General features: G+C 42.2%; 1 pseudogene; it reads left to right on the top strand.

Annotated features, from left to right (window-relative positions):
- Nucleotides 1-2477: 2477 nt before the first annotated feature.
- Nucleotides 2478-23214, top strand: LOC124046913 (annotated as a pseudogene).
- The last annotated feature ends 324 nt before the right edge of the window (nt 23215-23538 follow it).

Here is a 23538-nt window from a genome sequence, read left to right on the forward strand (position 1 = left end):
AGCCCCTTTCCATTTACATTTACATTACATTTAAGTCATTTAGCAGACGCTCTTATCCAGAGCGACTTACAATTCCGGTAATCTTATCAATTTAACCCGTTGTATTAATTTAGTAAAAAATTGGTAGAATGCTCACGTGCTTCTATTAGTGTCTTTATGACTTTGGACCAACAGAATGATAGATTCCCCCAAAAACAAAGGAAATAGATCGTCTTTCTGAAATAATTGTTTCCATTGATTATAAATAACAATTAGGTCTATCGAACAATTCAAACCTTTAATTAAGTTAATTGCAGAATTTGCTTTGATTAATTATGATTCATCACATTATCCAAATCCTAAAGGGAAAATCCACTCCAAAACAACATTCTGGTATTTCTTCCATTAGTCCACTGTTGATACAGTCCTAAAAGGATTTGCATGTCAGCAATCAAGTTTTTGAAATATTGGACTTTCAAGAATCAAAGTGTCACCAGCCGCATCACCAATGTTTGTCTATGGAGATTGCATGGCTGTGTGCTCAATTTTACATACCTGTCAGGAATGGGTGTGGCTGAAATAGCCAAATCCACTAATAAACAAACATTGGCAGTAGAATGGCCTTACTGTAGAGCTCAGTGACTTTCAACGTGGCACCGTCATAGGATATCACCTTTTCAACAAGTCAGTTCATCAAATTTCTGTCCGGCTAGAGCTGCCCTGGTCAACTGTAATGCTGTTAATGTGTAAATAGAAAGATCTAGGAGCAACAACGGCTCAGCTGCAAAGTGATAGGCCACACAAGCTCACAGAACGGGACCACCGAGTGATGAAGCGCGAAAACATCTTATTTTCTCAGTTGCAACACACTCTACCAAGTTCCAAACTGCCTCTGGAAGCAACGTCAGCAACGTCAGCACAAAAACAGTTCTTCGGGAGCTTCATGAAATTGTTTTCCATGGACGTGCAGCCACACACAAGCCTAAGTTCACCATGCGAAATGACAATTGTCTGCTGGAGTGGTGTAAAGCTCACTTCCATTGGACTGGAGCAGTGGAAACGTATTCTCAGAAGTAATGATTCACACTTCACCATCACCCATCTGGCAGTCCGATGGACGAAAATGGGTTTGGCGGATGTCAGGAGAACCCTACCTGTCCAAATGCATAGTGCTAACTGTAAAGTTTGGTGGTGGAGGAGGAATAATGGTTCGGGTTAGGCCCCTTACTTCCAGAAGGGAAATCTTAATGCTACAGCACACAATTACACTAGCGTTCAAAAGTTTGGGGTCACTTAGAAATATCCTTGTTTTTGAAAGAAAAGCCCATTTTTGGTCCATTAAAATAACATAAATACATTGTAGACATTGTTAATGTGGTAAATGACTATTGTAGCTGTAAACGGTTGATTTTTAATTGAATATCTACATAAGCATACAGAGGCTCATTATCAGCAAACATCACTCCTGTGTTCCAATGGCACGTTGTGTTAGCTAATCCAAGTTTATAATTTTAAAAAGGCTAATTGACCATTAGAAAACCCTTTTGCAATTATGTTAGCACAGCTGAAAACCATTGTTCTGATTAGAGAAGCAATAAAACTGAATTTTAGAATAGTTGAGTATCTGGAGCATCAGCATTGTGGGTTTGATTACAGGCTCAAAATACCAGAAATAAAGAACTTTCTTCTGAAATTCATCACTCTATTCTGGTTCTGAGAAATGAAGAAACGGGAGATCTCATACAATGCTGTGTACTACTCCCTTCACAGAACAGCGCACACTGGCCCTAACCAGAATCGAAAGAGGAGTGGGAGGCCCTGGTGCACAACTGAGCAAGAGGACAAGTGTCTAGTTTGAGAAACAGACGCCTCACGAGTCCTCAACTGGCAGCCTCATTAAATAGTACCTGCAAAACACCAGATGCTAGCCTTCTTGGCAGAGTTCCTCTGTACAGTGTCTGTGTTCTTTTGCCCATCTTAATCTTTTATTTTTATTGGCCAGCCTGAGATATGGCTTTTTCTTTGCAACTCTGCCTAGAAGGCCAGCATCCCGGAGTTGCCTCTTCACTGTGAGAGTCGCCTCTTCACTCCCTGCTGGCCCATATTGACTCACAAGTTGTCCACAGTTGTGTCAAGGAGGCTGGATGTTTTTTGGGTGGTGGACCATTCTTGATACAAAGGAGAAACTGTTGACTGTGGGAAAACCCACTAGTGTTGTAGTTCAAGACACAAAACCGGTGTGCCTGGCACCTACTACCATACCCCGTTCAAAGGCACTTACATTTTTTGTCTTGCCCATTCACCCCCTGAATGGCACACATACACAATCCATGTCTCAATTGTCTTAAGGCTAAAAAATCCTTCTTCAATCTGTCTCCTCCCCTTCATTTACACTGAAGTGGATTAAACAAGTGACATCAATAAGGGATCACAGCATTCACCTGGACAGTATTTCATGGAAAGAGTAGGTATTACCTACTGTTTTCTAAACTCAGTGCATGTCTATTGTTGTGCTATCACAGGAAAATGAGGAGTACAGACGCATCATCTCCCAGCGCTGCCTGGGCTCCTTCAATGCCTCCAAGCCCCGTGGCGGCTCTACCTTCTTACCCATGCTTGGGGATAATGATCTGCCCACCACCATGGACTGGAGGGACAAGGGCTATGTCACCTCCATCAAGGATCAGAAGGATTGTGGCTCCTGCTGGGCTTTCAGCACGGTAAGGGAGGGAGAGTGTTGGAAGGGGTTAAGAGAGTGAGTTAACTACAATATAGACTCTGCTCTACTTAGATGTAGTTGTAATTGTTCAGCCTGTTGTACTCTTTTACCTTTATCATGTGGTGAGAGCGAAACAATGAGTGTGTTTGGGTGGTGTATCTTATATCTCCAGTCTGTAAATGTAAAAAATGTTGTATTCGGCTGTTTTCCAAAAATTGTGGGCTGCCCTAAAACTATGCTAAGCTACATATATTTGAAGTCGAAATACTTTAACGTACTACCTCTTTGGGCTTTCATCCTGTGAAATTGCAGAGCGCGAAATTCAAAATACAAAATTCGTAATATTAAACATTCATGAAAATACAAGTGTCTTACATCGTTTAAAAGCTTAACTTGTTAATCCAGCCGCTTTGTCAGATTTCAAAAAGGCTTTACGGCGAAAGCACACCATGTGATTATCTGAGGACAGCATCCCGCGTACATAAGCATTACAAACATTTTCCAACCAAGCAGAGGTGTCAGAAATAGCGATAAAATAAATCACTTACCTTTGAAGATCTTCCTCTGTTTGCAATCCAAAGGGTCCCAGCTACAATGAAAGCCCTAAAAAGCCTCCTCATGCTTTTGCCCAGTCTTCCCCTTTTGGCCCCAGGTTCCGAGAAGTGTTCCCAAGTCATGTCATTTTCACTTCGTTCCCCATCTCCTCCATTTCCACAACCCTACATCCTCTTGAGGTAACTCAGCACTGTGCTCATCACTGTATATGCTTTCAAATCAATGCCTTCAACATGTTGTTTAGAGTACAATTACCCCAACATCCTCTTTCATATGATTCATTAACCAATAAACCAGCTAACCCTGATCCAACTATGATGTATAAAATAGCTCCCAGACCCAACCCATCGGCATGTCTTACAGTGGAATCTAGTCTCTTTCGCTCCACTTTCTCTGTCATGGTGTCTTCAAGCTCACCCATTATGCAGCTGGACCTCACTTCACGTGAGAACTTTGCACCCACCGAGGAGAGACATGACGATCTTTACCGCTGCAGGTGCTGTAAGGAGTACTGTGTGTGAACCAAACCAACGCTGTCCCAACACCCCTGCATCTTGATGTACACTCAATCCCCAGAATTCAGCCCGTGCCCTTGGTTCTCTGCTTTCGCTTGAGGATATACACATGGGTCATTTTCTGACAACCTAGACTCCCCTGTTATGGCAAGATCATTCATTTGTGACATTTGAATAAAAGCCTCCTCTGTACTCCCATCAGTCTCCCAGTTACCAATCATGTGGCACAAGTCAACATTAACTGATATCCCAACAATGCTACTAAAGTAACCCCTGCTACTACTAACATGGCCCATGACTATAGCATCTTTCAATTACGGTCCCTACAGCGACTGCCGTGAGAATAACTACTGTATGTAATCTGTCAAGTGTTCGCTGGCTGTTAGAAATTGAGAGAGATTAATGAGTTGGAAGAATATCCAACCTAACAATAATCTGAGTCACCGGGTTCTTGAAGGTTTACCATAGTGTCTGAAATTCCACCACTATTTCGTCTACTCTCACCATGATCTGGGTATGTGTAATGTTCAATTAAACTCATACTAATCCCTGTATTGTGCACAGTCAGCTATCCTCCCTCTCCTATGAGCTATCTCCTGTAACAATATACCTAGTTTCTGGGAATGATACTCTATCACCACAACTTAATTTATGAGCCCCCACAGATCTCCACTACAGTCACGTTCCACCCCACTTAACAGCCCTCGCCTCGCCTCCTGCTACATATACATTTGCACATACTAAAACATTCTCAAATCAATTAGTCAATATACATCAGTCCCTCCTCTGGAAAAAATGATCACTCTTATGTTCCACGAAACCTAAAAACATATTGATTTGAAAAGAAAAGAGAAAAAAGTAAACGTTTAACTTCACATCACCCGTTGATGCAATGAACGTTATAATTCTGATGACATGATAAAACAAAAGAGAACAATTTAAAAAAAATGGTTGACCAAAGCTATCATCCAGCCCCCACCCCTCACCGTTCTGTAGTAACTCTCTTGCTGTATCCAAATCATATCTACAACATTTATCAATTATCCAACCCAAATTTAGAATGACAGTCCTCAATTCCAGCTTCTAAATTCAGCACACATCATCCCTGTTAGCACATACATTTATAAACAAAACCTTTTTATTGTCGGTAATTCTCATTACAGCCCCACTTTGTCCCTGTTTTCCTGTCACGAGTGGCCTGGTAATGAAAGACCAGTATCTCAATGCATCCTTAGTCTAAATTTTTCACAATGTGTAGACCCCCCTGTCCTTTTCCCGGCACTTATCATTCTAGCGTGTCTTTTTCAGATATTGTTTACCAATGGCCCTAGCTAATGTCCCGATTCCAATATCCAAATAGATACATCCATTTCTCCCACATACAATAGTCTCACACCTGAGCAGTTCTCAGCACTCCTGCTGCCCGCACCCCGGTTTATGGCTCAGACTCAGAAGTGTTAAGTCACTGTCGCATTGCACGCCTTTGTCTCTCTTTCTTCTGCCGGTTAGGGAGGGTTTTGAGGTTCACACATCCTGTTTGTGGTCAAATTATTCCTACCATGCATTAAGACACGCTCTGACGTCACTTTCCATGACAACTTCAAAAGAAGCACAGATCAGAACAACAGTTTAGTTCAATTAATTTATGTTTCAGGAAATCCAGACAAGCATTGACAATATGACAAATTATTACATAACGTTATCAAGAAAAGGTTCATCTCTACGACAAATGTCAAAAAGCATAGCAATATACTGTTACTGCTAAAACCATTTTCAAAATTAGCCCATACTCCCTTATTCTATTGCCGATTATTCTACCAGATCATGAAGTTAGCACCCTAACCCCTCGCAGAAATCCCACACTCCAGTATCCCAATTTGGTTAAATATGTATCGAAACAAAAACAAAAAATTAATATCAGCAATACATACAGTTGAAGTCGGAAGTTTACATACAGTCAATTAGTATTTTGTAGCATTGCCTTTCAATTGTTTAACTTGGGTCAAACGTTTCAGGTAGCCTTCCACAGGCTTCCCACAATAAGTTGGGTGAATTTTGGCCCATTCCTCCTGACAGAGCTGGTGTAACTGAGTCAGGTTAGTAGGCCTCCTTGCTCACACACGCTTTCTCAGTTCTGCACACACATTTTCTATAGGATTGAGGTCGACGACATCCGATCCTCATTTGCTAAGTCAAACGGCACCGCTGGTTCTGCTCACACTGCCCTACCCTGTGCTCTGACCTCTTTCTCCCCTCTCTCTCCAGATGAAATCTCGCGTCTTGTGACGGCCGGCCGCCCAACAACCTGCCAGCTTGACCCTATCCCCTCCTCTCTTCTCCAGACCATTTCCGGAGACCTTCTCCCTTACCTCACCTCGCTCATCAACTCATCCCTGACCGCTGGCTACGTCCCTTCCGTCTTCAAGAGAGCGAGAGTTGCACCCCTTCTGAAAAAACCTACACTCGATCCCTCCGATGTCAACAACTACAGACCAGTATCCCTTCTTTCTTTTCTCTCAAACTCTTGAACGTGCCGTCCTTGGCCAGCTCTCCCGCTATCTCTCTCTGAATGACCTTCTTGATCCAAATCAGTCAGGTTTCAAGACTAGTCATTCAACTGAGACTGCTCTTCTCTGTATCACGGAGGCGCTCCGCACTGCTAAAGCTAACTCTCTCTCCTCTGCTCTCATCCTTCTAGACCTATCGGCTGCCTTCGATACTGTGAACCATCAGATCCTCCTCTCCACCCTCTCCGAGTTGGGCATCTCCGGCGCGGCCCACGCTTGGATTGCGTCCTACCTGACAGGTCGCTCCTACCAGGTGGCGTGGCGAGAATCTGTCTCCTCACCACACGCTCTCACCACTGGTGTCCCCCAGGGCTCTGTTCTAGGCCCTCTCCTATTCTCGCTATACACCAAGTCACTTGGCTCTGTCATAACCTCACATGGTCTCTCCTATCATTGCTATGCAGACGACACACAATTAATCTTCTCCTTTCCCCCTTCTGATGACCAGGTGGCGAATCGCATCTCTGCATGTCTGGCAGACATATCAGTGTGGATGACGGATCACCACCTCAAGCTGAACCTCGGCAAGACGGAGCTGCTCTTCCTCCCGGGGAAGGACTGCCCGTTCCATGATCTCGCCATCACGGTTGACAACTCCATTGTGTCCTCCTCCCAGAGCGCTAAGAACCATGGCGTGATCCTGGACAACACCCTGTCGTTCTCAACTAACATCAAGGCGGTGGCCCGTTCCTGTAGGTTCATGCTCTATAACATCCGCAGAGTACGACCCTGCCTCACACAGGAAGCGGCGCAGGTCCTAATCCAGGCACTTGTCATCTCCCGTCTGGATTACTGCAACTCGCTGTTGGCTGGGCTCCCTGCCTGTGCCATTAAACCCCTACAACTCATCCAGAACGCCGCAGCCCGTCTGGTGTTCAACCTTCCCAAGTTCTCTCACGTCACCCCGCTCCTCCGCTCTCTCCACTGGCTTCCAGTTGAAGCTCGCATCCGCTACAAGACCATGGTGCTTGCCTACGGAGCTGTGAGGGGAACGGCACCTCAGTACCTCCAGGCTCTGATCAGGCCCTACACCCAAACAAGGGCACTGCGTTCATCCACCTCTGGCCTGCTCGCCTCCCTACCACTGAGGAAGTACATTTCCCGCTCAGCCCAGTCAAAACTGTTCGCTGCTCTGGCCCCCCAATGGTGGAACAAACTCCCTCACGACACCAGGACAGCGGAGTCAATCACCACCTTCCGGAGACACCTGAAACCCCACCTCTTTAAGGAATACCTAGGATAGGATAAGTAATCCTTCTCACCCCCCCCTTTAAGATTTAGATGCACTATTGTAAAGTGACTGTTCTACTGGATGTCATAAGGTGAATGCACCAATTTGTAAGTCACTCTGGATAAGAGCGTCTGCTAAATGACTTAAATGTAATGTAAATGTAAATGTAGAGCTTTGTGATGGCCACTCCAATACCTTGACTTTGTCCTTTTTTCCACAACTTTGGAAGTATGCTGGGGGTCATTGTCCATTTGGAAGACCCATTTGCATTTGCGACCAAGCTTTAACTTCCTGACTGAGGTCTTGAGATGTTGCTTCAATATATCCACATAAATTTCCTGCCTCATGATGCACTCTATTTTGTGAAGTGCACCAGTCCCTCATGCAGCAAAGCACCCCCAGAACATGATGCTGCCACCTCCGTGCTTTACGGTTGGGATGGTGTTCTTCGGCTTGCAAGCCTCCCCTTTTTCCTCCATTATGGCCAAACAGTTCTATTTTTGTTTCATCAGACCAGAGGACATTTCTCCAAAAAGTACGATCTCTTTCCCCATATGCAGTTGCAAACCGTAGCCTGTTTTTTTATGGCAGTTTTGGAGCAGTGGCTTCTTCCTTGCTGAGCGGCCTTTCAGGTTATATCGATATAGGACTTGTTTTACTGTGGATATAGATACTTTGGTACCTGTTTCCTCCAGCATCTTCACAAGATCCTTTGCTGTTGTTCTGGGAATGAGTTGCACTTTTCGCACCAAAGTACATTCATCTCTAGGAGACAGAACGTGTCCCCTTCCTGAGCGGTATGACGGCTGCGTGGACACATGGTGTTTATACTTGCATACTATTGTTTGTACAGATGAACGTGGTACCTTCAGGCATTTGGTAATTGCTCCCAAGGATGAACAAGACTTGTGGAGGTCTCCAATTTTTTTCCAGCCACGTTAGTGTATGTAAACTTCTGACCCACTGGAATTGTGATACAGTGAAATAATCTGTAAACAATTGTTGGAAAAATGACTTGTGTCATGCACAAAGTGGATGTCCTAACCGCCTTGCCAAAACTATAGTTTGTTAACAAGAAATTTGTGGAGTGGTTGAATAACGAGTTTAATGACTCAAATCCATAGTGTATGTAAACTTCCGTTTTCAACTGTATATCACAATACATTTGTAGTAACTGTCATCCCTTTTTAACCTCACTAGCCTCCCACCTGGCCAACATCCAGTGAAATTGCAGAGCGCCAAATTCAAAAACAGAAATAGTCTTTATAAAAATTAATGAAACATACAAGTGTTATACATGGGTTTAAAGAAACTTCTTGATAATCCAACCGCTGTGTCAGATTTCAAAAAGGCTTTACGGCAAAAGCAAACCATGCGATTATCTGAGAACAGCGCCCAACAGACAAATCATTACAAACAGTTGGCAGCCTAGAAGAGGAGTAACAAAAGTCAGAAATAGCGATAAAATGCATCACATACCTTTGATCTTCATTTGGTTGCACTCTGAAGACTCCATGTTACACAATAAATAGTAGAGAGGTAGGAGGTAGAACAGTCTATGACTGGGGTGACTGGGGTATTTGACCATTTTTAGGGCCTTCCTCTGACACCGCCCAGTATAGAGGTCTTGGATGGCAGGCAGCTTAGCACCAGTGATTTACTGGGCCGTACGCACTACCCTTTGTAGTGCCTTGCGGTCAGAGGCTGAGCGTTTGCCATACAGGACCCATACCAAATCTTTTTAGTTTCCTGAGGGGGTAATAGGTTTTGTCGTGCCCTCTTCACGACTGTCTTATTGTGTTTGGACCATTCTAGTTTATTGTTGATGTGGACACCAAGGAACTTGAAGCTCTCAACCTGCTCCACCACGGCCCCGTCAATGAGAATCGGGGCATGCTCGGTCCTCCTTTTCCTGTTGTCCACAATCATCTCCTTAGTCTTGGTTACGTTGAGGGATAGGTTGTTATTCTGGCACCACCCGGCCAGGTCTCTGACCTCCTCCCTATAGGCTGTCTCGTCGTTGTCGGTGATCAGGCCTACCACTGTTGTGTCGTCTGCAAACTTAATGATGGTGTTGGAGTCGTGCCCGGCCATGCAGTCGTGGGTGAACATAGAGTACAGGAGGGGACTGAGCATGCACCCCGGGGGAGACCCAGTGTTGAGGATCAGCGTCGCAGATGTGTTGCTACCTACCCTCACCACCTGGGGGCGGCCCGTCAGGAAGTCCAGGATCCAGTTGCAGAGGGAGGTGTTTAGTCCCAGGATCCTTAGCTTAGTGATGAGCTTTTAGGGTACTATGGTGTTGAACGCTGAGCTGTAGAGCTGTAGTCAATGAATAGCATTCTAACATAAGTGTTCATTTTGTCCAGGTGGGAAAAGGCATTGTGGAGTGGAATAGAGATCGCATCATCTGTGGATCTGTTTGATTTAGCTCGTCTGGTAGGCTCGTGTCACTGGGCAGCTCGCGGTTGTGCTTCCCTTTGTAGTTTGAAAATAGCTGTGCATCCAACCTGACAGAGCTTGAGAGGAACTGCAGAGAAGAATGGGAGAAACTCCCCAAATACAGGTGTGCCAAGCGTGTAGCATCGTAACAACGAAGACTTGAGGCTGTAATCGCTGCCAAAGGTGCTTTTAAAATCGGGATAGGCGGCAGTATTTTCATGTCCGGATGAAAAGCGTGGATAAAGTAAACTGCCTGCTACTCAGGCCCAGAAGCTAAGATATGCATATAATTGGTAGATTTAGACAGTGTCTAAACACTCTAGTTTCGAAAACTGTTTGAATAATATCTGTGAGTAAAACAAAACTGATATGGCAGGCAAAAACCCATTCAGGAAACGAATTGAGGTCACTCTTTTCAATGGGGTTTCTATGTGGTTCTAGATTTCTGAGGCACTTGCTTGCAGTTCCTATCGCTTCCACTGGATGTCAACAGTCTTTAGAAATTGGTTGATGTTTTTCCTTTGAGAAATGAAGAAGTAGGGCTGTTCAGAACAAGAGTCGAGTCTAGTGTAGTGTTTGTTAGGGGAGCGCGACCTGAAACCTCGCTCCACTTAGTTTTTATCCGCTATAGTCACATTTATTTATTGAACACAGTTTATCCAGTCTTAAATTTGATTGATTATTTACGTAAAAAAATATCTAAAGTTGTATTATAACAGTTGTTTGAAACATTTGGAAAAAGTTTACAGGTAACTTATTAGATATTTTGTAGTCATGTTGGGCAAGTTGGAACCGGTGTTTTTCTGGATCAAACGCGCCAAATAAATGTACATTTTGGAGATATAACAACAGAATTTATCAAACAAAAGGACCGTTTCTGATGTTTAAGGGACATATTGGAGTGCCAACAAAAGAAGCTCTTCAAAGGTAAGGCCTGAATTATATAGTTATTTCTGTGTTTTGTCGCACCTGGCGGGTTGAAATATGAATGTCAAGTGTTTGTTTGGTGGGGTGCGATCCTCAGATAATGGCATTTGCTTTTGCCGTAAAGCCTTTTTGAAATCTGAGACGTTGGCTGGATTAACAACAAGTGTAGCTTTAATTTCGTGTATTGCATGTGTGATTTCATGAAAGTTTAATATTTATAGTACTTTAATTTGAATTTGTCGCTCTGCCATTTCGGCGGATGTTGTCGAGGGGTTCCGCTAGCGGAATGTCTAGCCGTAACAACTTTTTAACAATGTAAAGCAAAAGAAAATCTACAAAAACTGTTTTTTTTTGCTTTGTAAATGTAATATATTACAGTTTAAACATGTTTTATTTTACACATTTTCAAACATTTCTAAAAACCTGTTTTTGCTTTGTCATTGTGGCGTATTGTGTGTAGATGGATGAGGGGGAAAAAACGATTTTATACACACACACATGTATATATACACAGACTACATCAAAAATAAGTGAGAATTTACAAAATTATCCAATGGATAATGATACTTTTTCCCCCAGAAAACTATAGGTCCGAAAACATGTTTGCACTTCCTTTTTTAATTTAGGCCACGGCTCAGGCAGCCAAGTGGACACAAGGCTCTTTGGCTCATTTCAGTCACAAATAGGAATAACTTTGCATCCATTTCTGATTAATAAGCAATGCCATGCTGGTGAGTGGTAACATTCAAATAAACCCATTCCTGAAACGAAACACAGTCTGTCAGATCAAAGGAAAATATACCACATTCACACAGATTTGCACAAAGTGGGCAGTTTGTCACTTCAAGTCCCAAAACATCATACTTTGACTAAAACGATGACTTATTGACTTAGATCTTTATGTAGTATCATGGGTAAGCTCTGGCCATCGTCTCTCAGCTCGAAAAAGTAGATATCTACTGGTGTGGACGTTTAAGTGCAGTTTTTCTCCCCCCTACCTCCCTCCTTCCATCCCTCCCTCAGACTGGCTCTCTGGAAGGCCAGCACTACAGGAAGACCAATAAGCTGGTGTCCCTCAGTGAGCAGCAGCTGGTTGACAGCTCCGGCAAGATCGGCAATATGGGCGGTCTCATGGACCAGGCCTTCAAGTACATCAAGTCCTTGGCCCCTGGAGGCCTGGACACTGAGGACTCCTATGCCTACCATGCTGAGGTGAGCATTGAACAGTGGGCAGGGTTGTGTTCTTTAGGACCACACGTTTAAAAACATTTCAGTTAATTTTCTTCCATTTGGTCCCTAATGAATACACCCCAGATCTTGATAGAAGTTGTCTTTAGGTACAGATTTGCATCAGATGGGCTTTAGGGAGAGCCAATGGCTAACCATTAGAAATGACAAACTGACCTTAGATCAGTGTATAGATGGGATCAAATTCATCCTTTCACGCCAGCCCACATCAGCCCCACAAAGAGCAGTAGTAGGTTGCAGGTTTAGGCTCAATTCATAATTTAAATGAGAATGCCTCAAATTCCAATTCAATTCTTGAATTTGAATTGAAGTAGTAAACAGGATACAAAATTGCAATTCGAATTTGAAAGAAAGGAAATAGAATTGAAAAGTGAAATTCAATTAAATTCTAATTATTCTATTCCGTAATAGGTGTAGTCTATACAATCATACATCTTGTACATACATAAAAACATGTTATATACATCAATATAAAATATTGTTGAAACAATTGATTATCAGGACAAACTTATAAAATGTGAATGATCAAAGAAAACAAACCGTATGTGAATATTCTAAGTTGTTATATTTCATTAATCACTTAATGTTCTTAAAATATGGGGTAAAAACTGAATTTCCCAGAATGCATTAGTTGAACCCTCAAGTTGACCGCGAGGCCTTCAAAAAGAAGCCAAACAAATGAAAATGGTTGATGGAAATATACACTGCTCAAAAAAATAAAGGGAACACTTAAACAACACAATGTAACGCCAAGACAATCACACTTCTGTGAAATCAAACTGTCCACTTCGGAAGCAACACTGATTGACAATAAATTTCACATGCTGTTGTGCAAATGGAATAGACAACAGGTGGAAATTATAGGCATTTAGCAAGACACCCCCAATAAAGGACTGGTTCTGCAGGTGGGACCACAGACCACTTCTCAGTTCCTATGCTTCCTGGCTAATGTTTTGGTCACTTTTGAATGCTGGCGGTGCTTTCACTCTAGTGGTAGCATGAGACTGAGTCAACAACCCACACAAGTGAATCAGGTAGTTCAGCTCATCCAGGATGGCACATCAATGCGAGCTGTGGCAAGAAGGTTTGCTGTGTCTGTCAGCGTAGTGTCCAGAGTATGGAGGCGCTATCAGGAGACAGGCCAGTACATCAGGAGACGTGGAGGAGGCCGTAGGAGGGCAACAACCCAGCAGCAGGACCGCTACCTCCGCCGTTGTGCAAGGAGGAGCAGGAGGAGCACTGACAGAGCCCTGCAAAATGACCTCCAGCAGGCCACAAATGTGCATATGTCTGCTCAAACGGTCAGAAACAGACTCCATGAGGGTGGTATGAGGGCCCGACATCCACAAATGTGGGGGTTGTGCTTACAGCCAAACACCATGCACGATGTTTGGCATTTGCCAGAGAATACCAAGATTGGCAAATTCGCCACTGGTGCCCTCTGCTCTTCACAGATGAAAGCAGGTTCACACTGAGCACATGTGACAGACATGACAGAGTCTGGAGACACCGTGGAGAACGTTCTGCTGCCTGCAACATCCTCCAGCATGACCGGTTTGGTAGTGGGTCAGTCATGGTGTGGGGTGGCATTTCTTTGGGGGGCCGCACATCCCTCCATGTGCTCGCCAGAGGTAGCCTGACTGCCATTAGGTAACGAGATGAGATCCTCAGACCCCTTGTGAGACCATATGCTGGTGCGGTTGGCCCTGGGTTCCTACTAATGCAAGACAATGCTCGACCTCATGTGGCAGGAGTGTGTCAGTAGTCCCTGCAAGAGGAAGGCATTGATGCTATGGACTGGCCCACCCGTTCCCCAGACCTGAATCCAATTGAGCACATCATGTCTCGCTCCATCCACCAACGCCACGTTGCACCACAGACTGTCCAGGAGTTGGCGGATGCTTTAGTCCAGGTCTGGGAGGAGATCCCTCAGGAGACCATCCACCACCTCATCAGGAGCATGCCCAGGCATTGTAGGGAGGTCATACAGGAATCCAGACCTCCATGGGTTGATACATTTGATTTTCATTGATAAGTTTTGTGTGATTTTTGTTGTTAGCACATTCAACTTTGTAAAGAAAAAAGTATTTAATAAGAATGTTTCATTCATTCAGATCTAGGATGTGTTATGTTAGTGTTCCCTTTATTTTTTTGAGCAGTGTATTTCGCTATTCTAAGCACTAAGGTTAAAATAGTATGAACATTGTTTCCAGAGAAAGGTGATATATTCTTTGGTATCTGCAAGACTGAGTGGAATTTATTTTAATTGCACTGAATTAATTTCTACTTCCTGTCACTCAAATTCTAAGTCTACATCTTGTGGGGTGTGGCCATTTCAACTCTAATTCAATTCATGAATTGGAGTCAATTCCAACATTCTGAATTGACCACCTCCTGACTCAAGGAAGAAGCACAACAGTGACATCGAGTGCAAATGCTTAGTGGTGCAATATAATAAGACGATAAGGAGCAGGCAGTTGAGAGCATTATTTTACAATTACACATTTAGGTGTGAATATAATATATGTGCTTACTTATAATAGTTCATGCTATTTTTGGCCAATTTTAAGTATACTTTATATTTTAACATGCAGTCTAAATAATGCTTTTCTACTGCACTTTTGCCGTAAACAATTAGCAACTACATTTCTAAAGTGTATATTTAACAATGTCTTTCTATGGCAGGACAAGAAGTACCACTACAAGCCAGACAGTCTGGGTGCCACCTGCACCGGGTACGTTGACATGACCAGCGGTGACGAGAGCGCTCTGCAGCAGGCCGTGGCCATCAGACCTGTGTCTGTAGCCATTGATGCTGCTATTGATGCTGTCTTTTTAAATTTTTTTAGACATGCCTCTTTCCAGATGAATAAGGTAAGACCTTTTATGAACCGGCTCTCTCTAGATTCATCAAATTAGTCTTAAGACATGACTTTCTCCAACCTGGACCTACACTTGTCTCCTTGGTCAAACTTTAAACAAACTATAACTTATAAAGCGTAATAAACCCTTTAGAACCTTAACCCTTTAGTTGTGACATATGGTTCTTTAACAAATGTGGCATTGGTTTTATACTACCCTTTAATTAGTATGACATTTTCTCATGAATGATTTCTGAAGCATTTATGTAGGTAGGCCTTATAAAGTGCTTATGAAAGCTTCATTGAGACTCCATAAAGTTATGGTTCATAACTGTGTACTGAATGATCTGTGACTTGTTATCTTCTTACTTAGATGTACAGTAATACTCCCTGTGTGTTTTGTACATTGAAAGCATTGAATTGACTTGGGCGTCAGTCATGATACATATCCTTTGCAAAATATTAAAATAAATTATGTGACACATATAAACTGATACCAGGCTGATTGTGTGTACAGTATATTGAGAATAACTGAATGGTTGTTCGTTCCCAGGTGTCTATGATGAGCCAGACTGCAGCAGCGATCAGCTGGATCACAGTGTGCTGGCTGTGGGCAATGGTGATGATGGCCAAGACTACTGGCTGGTGAAGAACAGGTAAACAACATGCTGTATGAAATCAAGCTAGGCCTATCTGATTGGTCAAGAGCAACCATAAGCCAATGGTGTTGCAGTTGCATTTCCTAATTTCAGCACTGTCAGAGATGGGCTCTTGTATTAGTTAGAATGGGATCTAATGTGCCAAGAACAAACTATGATGCTTAAAACAGGTGGTTTAAGCGGTCCAACACACTGATATCAATGTTGCTATGTCATTGCTAAATGCTAAGTGTTTGCTTGGTGTGTGTTCTAGCTGGGGCCTTGACTGGGGAGAGAAGGCATAATGATGTCCAGGAATAAGCACAACCAGTGTGGCATCGCCACGGCTTCCAGCTACCCCCTGGTCTAAGGGTGAGTCTTGCGGGCATCAGTGTTTATTACAACTACTGTATATCTATACTCGCTTACTATCTCATTAGATCACAACTATATCTATAGTTTAATAACCAAGGTGTCAGGACCCGGTTACGAACCCGGGTCTCCGGAGTGAGAAACAGTCACTTAACCAACTGAGCCACGAATAGTCGGCAGAACCCAGAAGATGAGGCAGACACAGCAGTACTTGAGACAGTGTATTTAATGAAGTAAAAAAGTGAAGTCCTTCAGGAAAACATGTAACTCCACAACCTCAAAAGGAATTCCACAATAACAAAGGTAATCCTCCAAGACAAAAAGGTAAATCCACAAGGTGGTAGGTATAACATAAAAAGCCTCAAAAGATACTCAAAAAGAAATAAACAAGAACAAAAAACAGAATTCCACAAGAGACTCCACCGGGATCAACAAGAGTACACAGAATACTAGGGCTGGGTGCTAACATACAAACACAGAGCAAATAACTGAGGAAAACTAAGGGTTTAAATACAATCAGGGGAAACGAGGCACAGGTGCACATAATAATGGGGATCAAGGGAAAACAAAAAGGTCAAAAAGCACAATGGGGGCATCTAGTGACCAAAAACCGGAACAACCCTGGCCAAATCCTGACACAAGGGCTCTATTCAATCCGTATCGCGGAAGTTCAGCTTGACTGAAATTTGAAGGCAATTTTCCTTAGTGGAGACTTCATCCACTGCTTTAATGACCTTTAAATTTATATCGCACAATCAGTAACGCTTCAGCGATACAGATTAAATAGACCCTACTAGCAGTGTCTATCCCAACTACATATTACTCAAATGATAAACATGATCAGCTGATATTTAACTACAGCTTTACTGTGTATACTCCCAGACAGATGGGCCTTTGTGTACTGAGTAAACATTCCTATTGGATTGAAGCAGATCCAGAAGTAAACAAAACGTATATTCTTTGCAAGGCCAAAAGTTAATTCCGTTTGGCAATTCAGCAGACATTTTCCCACAAACATATCAAAGCAACTTAATTTACATTTACATTTAAGTCATTTAGCAGACGCTCTTATCCAGAGCGACTTACAAATTGGTGCATTCACCTTATGACATCCAGTGAAACAGCCACTTTACAATAGTGCATCTAAATCTTTTAAGGGGGGGGGGTGAGAAGGATTACTTTATCCTATCCTAGGTATTCCTTAAAGAGGTGGGGTTTCAGGTGTCTCCGGAAGGTGGTGATTGACTCCGCTGTCCTGCACAGTGATTCATCTTTATTTAAGACAGTTTTCCACAGCATGAAAATAATCCTGCAGCAACAGGATATGTTAATTGTTATTTTGATGGTAATCCTTGTAGGGGTTGATAAACTTCTGAAGTTTAATTTCCACTTTGAAATTTCAGGTTTTACAAAACGAAAATCTAAAGACACTACAAGTTCCCCTGCAACAGGGTGATCAAATGAAAGGGGAATTTCACCATTGGGAATTTGGGCATGTTTTCATCATTGCCCAGAAGGAAGGTGGGTCTGAGCTTCGCACGTTGAATGATCCACCCTATGACGGCTTCTGGTATATTAATGGGGGGGGGTTCTCTGTGATACTGATCACACTCCAGACGTAGGATTTTAATTTGAGCTAGTTTGCTACAGCAGGAAAATGATCTTGCAGCAACAGGAAATGTGAATTATTATGTGGATTCTAATTAATGGATTTTTTTGTAGAGTCTGATACATTTTACATCAGGGCAAATCAAGTCTGACATTTAAGTGGAAATTACAAACTTTAGAAGACTTTTTTAAAACCTTGAATACACTACAAGTTTGCATTTCCTGCTATGCAGGAAAATTCTCAGCGACAAAACAGTGTTCAAATTAAGATCCTACATCCGTTTACATTTTTGTGCATGTAGATATCGTTGATCTTGTTCGATAAAGCCATTGGACGTCTTTCTGTGATGTTCCTATTGGCGGATGAATTGCTAAATTAACAAGCCGCCACACATTTTGTTTCTGGTCTCTGAAAGACTACAACTCATGTGGGGTGGTGCCTTGTGCTCTGGGCCCCATCTCTCACCCAAGGTAGGCTTTTTTGAAAGGCAGGCAGACACTAACAGCACTATCCTTTGGGCAAAATTGAAAGAACTGACCAGACTGCAATGACTTCAAGTGATTCCTCTCATCAACACGAATTTGACAATGGAGCATTTTTTAAATGTTAATTTGGCTCCATGGTGACATTCAACCATAGATATTTCAACCGGAAGAGGATTCAAAACAAATAGTTGGATTTAGCTAGAAGCTGAGCTACAGCTGATGCTGGCAGCAAGAGGGCAGATGACAAATACGGTGGCTAGCTAAGTAAGTTATTCTTACTGCAAGCCACCTCGCTAGCTAACTTTAGATTAACTACTAAAACCCATTTTGTGTATTGCTGACTAACGGTTAAAACCTCTTAGGGATGATGCGGAATTGAGTTCCTGTGCAGGAACATAAATCAGCGTAAATTTCAGAGCGCCACCTATAGTTTTTGATAAAATTCAAACTTTCATTAAAAACACACATGCAAGGTACTCAATTAAAGCTACACTCGTGAATCTAGCCAACATGTAAGATTTGTAAAATGCTTTTCGGCGAAAGCATGAGAAGCTATTATCTGATAGCATGCACCCCCCCCAAAATACCTGAACGAGACCTAAACAAAAGATTTTGCGGTAGCCAGCGCTACACAAAACGCAGAAATAAAATATAAAACACTCATTACCTTTGACGAGCTTCTTTTTGGCACTCCTATATGTCCCATAAACATCACAATTGGGTCTTTTTCCCGATTAAATCCGTCATTTTATAGCCAAAATTTAATTTTATGAAGGCCGGTCTGATCCAGGAAAATTCACCTTTGCAAGACGCAACGTCACTTTTTAAAATTACAAAAGTTGCCTATAAACTTTTACAAATCACTTCAAACTACTTTTGTAAACCAACTTTAGGTATTAATAAACGTTAATCTATCAAATTGATCACGGGGCGATCTGTATTCGATAGCAGCAAGTCTTGAAATCATCGTCCATGTTTTCACTTTCATAACATCCTCCGGTGCGCCCCAAGACAGGAAGTGCCTATGTGTCATCTCACCAAGGATAAACCAGCCATGAAATGCCAGTACTGGCGACATCGTGTGGAAGCTGTAGGGATTCTAAATCGGATCCTCATCTTTTTTTCTATCGCCTTAAACAATACATTGACTGGCAGATGAATATTTTTTGTGTGTTTTTGGTGAACAGTTTCCCCAGGGATTTTTTACTCCTAAACACGTTCTGTTATAGCCACAGACACGATTTAACCAGTTTTAGACACTTCGGAGTGTTCTATACACACATACACACATCCTGGCATGAGTAGCAGGACTTTGAAATGTTGCACGATTTTTTACAAAAAGCTGCGAAAATTCGCATCATCCCTAACAGGTTTTAACATACTACTATATTACAGTAGGGGGAAATTATTATTATTAGTAAAATATCTTCTCTTTTTAGTCGTAGATACAGGGCATTCGGAAAGCATTTAGACCCTTTGACTTTTTCCACATTTTGTTGTGTTACAGCCTTATTCTAAAATTGATTCAATTCCTTTTTTTCTTCATCAATCTACACACAATACCTCAATGACAGTGAAAACAGGTTTAAGAAATTTTAGCAAATGTATAAAAAAATACATTAAATAGCTTATTTACATAGATATTCAGACCCTTTGCTATGAGACTCGAAATTGAGCTCAGGTGCATCCTGTTTCCATTGATCATCCTTGGGATGTTTCTACAACTTGATTGGAGTCCACCTGTGGTAAATTAAATTGATTGGACATGATTTGGAAAGGCACACAGCCGTCTACATAAAGGTCCCACAGTTGACAGTGCATGCCAGAGCAAAAACCAAGCCATGAGGTGGAAAGAATTGTCTGTAGAGCTCCGAGACAGGATTGTGTCGAGGCACAGATCTGGGGAAGGGTACCAAAAAAATGTCTGCAGCATTGATAGTCCCCAAGAACACAGTGACCTCTATCATTCTTAAATGGAAGAATTTTGGAACCACCAAGACTCTTCCTAGAGCTGACCGCTCGGCTAAGGTGAGCAATCGGGGGAGAAGGGCCTTGTTCAGTGAGGTGACCAAGAACCTGATGGTCCCTCTGACAGAGCTCTAGAGTTTCTCTGTGGAGATGGGAGAACCTTCCAGAAGGACAACCATCTCTGCAGCACTCCACTAATCAGGCCTTTATAGTACAGTAGAGTGGTCAGGCGGAAGCCACTCCTCAGTAAAAGGCACATGACTTTGCCAAAGGCACCTAAAGGACTCTTAGACCCTGAGATTTGCTGGTCTGATGAATCCAAGGTCGAACTCTTTGGCCAAGTCTGGACGTGACAGTGAAACATGGTGGCAGCATCATGCTGTGGGGATGTTTCAGTGGCAGGGATTGGGAGACTAGTCAGGATCGATGGAAAGGTGAATGGAGCAAAGTACAGAGAGATACTTGATGAAAACCTGCTCCAAAGTGCTCAGGACTGGGGCAAACGTTCGCCTTCCAACAGAACAACAACCCTAAACACACAGCCAAGACAGCACAGGTGTCTCTGAATGTCCTTGAGTGGCCCAGCCAGAGCCCGGACTCTCTATCTGGAGAGACCTGAAAATAGCTGTGCAGCGATGCTTCCATTCAACCTGACAGAGCTCGAGAGGATCTGCAGAGAAGAATTGGAGAAACTCTCCAAATACAGGTCGTAGAGCTTGTACCGTCATACCCAAGAAAACGCGAGGCTGTAATCACTGTCAAAGGTGCTTCAACAAAGTACTGAGTAAAGTGTGAATAGTTAAGTAACTGTTTTAAATACATTTGCAAAAAATGATTTAAAAAATGTGTTTTTGCTTTGTCATTATGGGGTATTGTGTGTAGATTGATAAGGGGAGAAAAAAAATGTAATCCATTTTAGCATACGGCTGTAACGTAACAGAATGTGGAAAAAGCCAAGAGGACTAAATCATTTCTGAATGCACTGTATGTTTACTGAACAGCAAGCTACAATGTTACAACCAAGGGCTGGAACACAAATTATTTTTAATCGTTTTGTTCCACTGTTCCGACCAGCAAATTAATGTTCAGAATCGGTTCAAACACCCAAAAAATAATGGTTTATATCTTTCCTTTCTGCTCCTTTTTAAACCTGTGTAATCAACATTACATTACTTCACCAATGGATAGAGCAGCTTGCAATTGAGTGGGAAAGCTATGTGCATGCATTGGACAGACTAGTGTAGTGTAGGTTGCGACATAGAACTGACATTTTACTTGTGAGGAGAGTGCTGGGCAACTTGTTATGACATGCATTATCTGAATTAGGCCCATGGAATTATACGTACGGAGGAGCGTTTCTCTGAATGTCTTTGAACTTTAGAGAGTTGCCTTAACTAATGTTGGACAAGAGCTAACCCTTGATCATGACTCACATTTCCATTACATTACACATAATGCCACCTAGAGTTCTTGAGAACTAGACCAGAGCTACCTTAGCTAGCTAACAAGCTTGTGTGTGGAGAGCGGCACCAGAATTAAAATGAAAACACATCTTACCTTTTGTAGTTAATACATCCAATGTGAAGCGTGATAACTAATAGTATCCTTAACTAGCATTGAAAAAGTTTGTCCATTCTCTGATTAAAAATCTCTCTCCCTAATTTCTGAATCACGCCTGTAATGTCATTAGCTACAGTAGACTATGCATGCTTCGGAGGGAGGGGAAGGGGCAGATAGACACACAAACTATGGAAGTCTGTTCGGGTCGTTGCGAATCAAAAACACACAGGTTAAATAACCCTATTTGACCCGTCAAATAACACTAGACTGGCTGACACTGGAAAACGTTTGAGTGACTGAGGGCTTTGCCTTGGCTCTTTGTTGCATTTTTTTGTGGGACTGGAATAAAAATGCCCGGAATGTGAAATAAAGTTATCTGGTTCCCATGCTTTTAAAAAAATGATTCTGTTCTGAAACCGTATAGATCACTTTCGTTCTTGGTTCTAGTTTTGTTGCTCTAAACATTTCATTATTTTCCAGTTTTACTGAACCAGTTACAACCAGTCACCTAAAGCTAGGTTTACCAGCAAATGTTAGCACATGACTGGAGTTGTCTAGCTAATTAGCCTGGTGCCTGCTAACTTGTTATTGTTCCCTTTCTATTAGGCTAGATATTGTTCTAAATGTAATCTCTGTGCCTGTGCACATGTATGCATGTTCAATTAGTCTACGCTAATGTTGATGTTATGCTGGTACAGTTTGGTACAATACCGTTTAGTGCCTGGGATTCTTCCTGAAGATGGCACGTAACAGAATGAATTTGTCTGCGTGTGTTATTGTATCAGAACCGTATCCCGTGAACTGTATCTCTTGATGGATTGGACATTATGCTGGATTTGAAGCAGAAGATGACTCAAGGGGATGGCAGTTTGATCATGACAACACTCCTCCCACAGGCTGTGCAAGTATTCCCTGAACTTTACATCCTGTATGTTTCTTTGTGAATGGCAATTTCATCATGAGCACCTCTCCCATCATTTGGTGATCACCAGTTCTCTTGGCTACAAATTGTTACACCAGATAGTGATTTAACTTGTTGAATCTAGGGGTATTTAAAAAATAAATAAATAATGTTCCCAAAGTAAACAGGCTATTCTTCAGGACCAGAAAATAGAATATGCATATAATTGACAGCTTAGGACAGAAAACTCTCTTAAGCTTCCAAAACTGTAAAGATATTGTCTGTGAGTATAACAGAACTGATATTGCAGGCAAAAGAATGAGAACTCCAATCAGGAACGCAGCGGTTTCTAAATAAGAGTCCCTTCCAGTGAATGGGATATCAACGAGAACTTTTTCTATGGCTTCCTTAATGTGTCTAGTATCACAAGACAACCTCAGATTTTCCACTTCCTGTTTGGATTTCTTCTCAGGTTTTTTCTGAAGTTTTAGAAACTTCAGATTGTTTTCTATCCAATACTCTGGGCACCTTTCATCCAAGTTAATACTGCCCCTGCAGTCATAAGAAGCTAAATTAATAATGCCACTTTAAGAATGTTTACACACCGTATCTCGCATTACTCATCACATACAGTTGAAGTCAGAAGTTTACATATACTGAGGTTGGAGTCATTTAAACTAGTTTTTCAACTATTCCACAAGTTTCTTGTTAAACTATAGTTTTGGCAAGTTGGTTAGGACATCTACTTTGTGCAAGACACGTCATTTTTCCAACAATTGTTTACAGACAGATTATTTCACTGTATCACAATTCAAGTGGGTCAGAAGTTTACATACACTAAGTTGACTGTGCCTTTAAACAGCTTGGGAAATTCCAGAAAATGACGTCATGGCTTTAGAAGCTTCTGATAGGCTAATTGACATAATTTGAGACAATTGAAGGTGTACCTGTGGATGTATTT

Source organism: Oncorhynchus gorbuscha, linkage group LG10 (assembly GCF_021184085.1).
Source record: "Oncorhynchus gorbuscha isolate QuinsamMale2020 ecotype Even-year linkage group LG10, OgorEven_v1.0, whole genome shotgun sequence".
Lineage (NCBI taxonomy): Eukaryota > Metazoa > Chordata > Actinopteri > Salmoniformes > Salmonidae > Oncorhynchus > Oncorhynchus gorbuscha.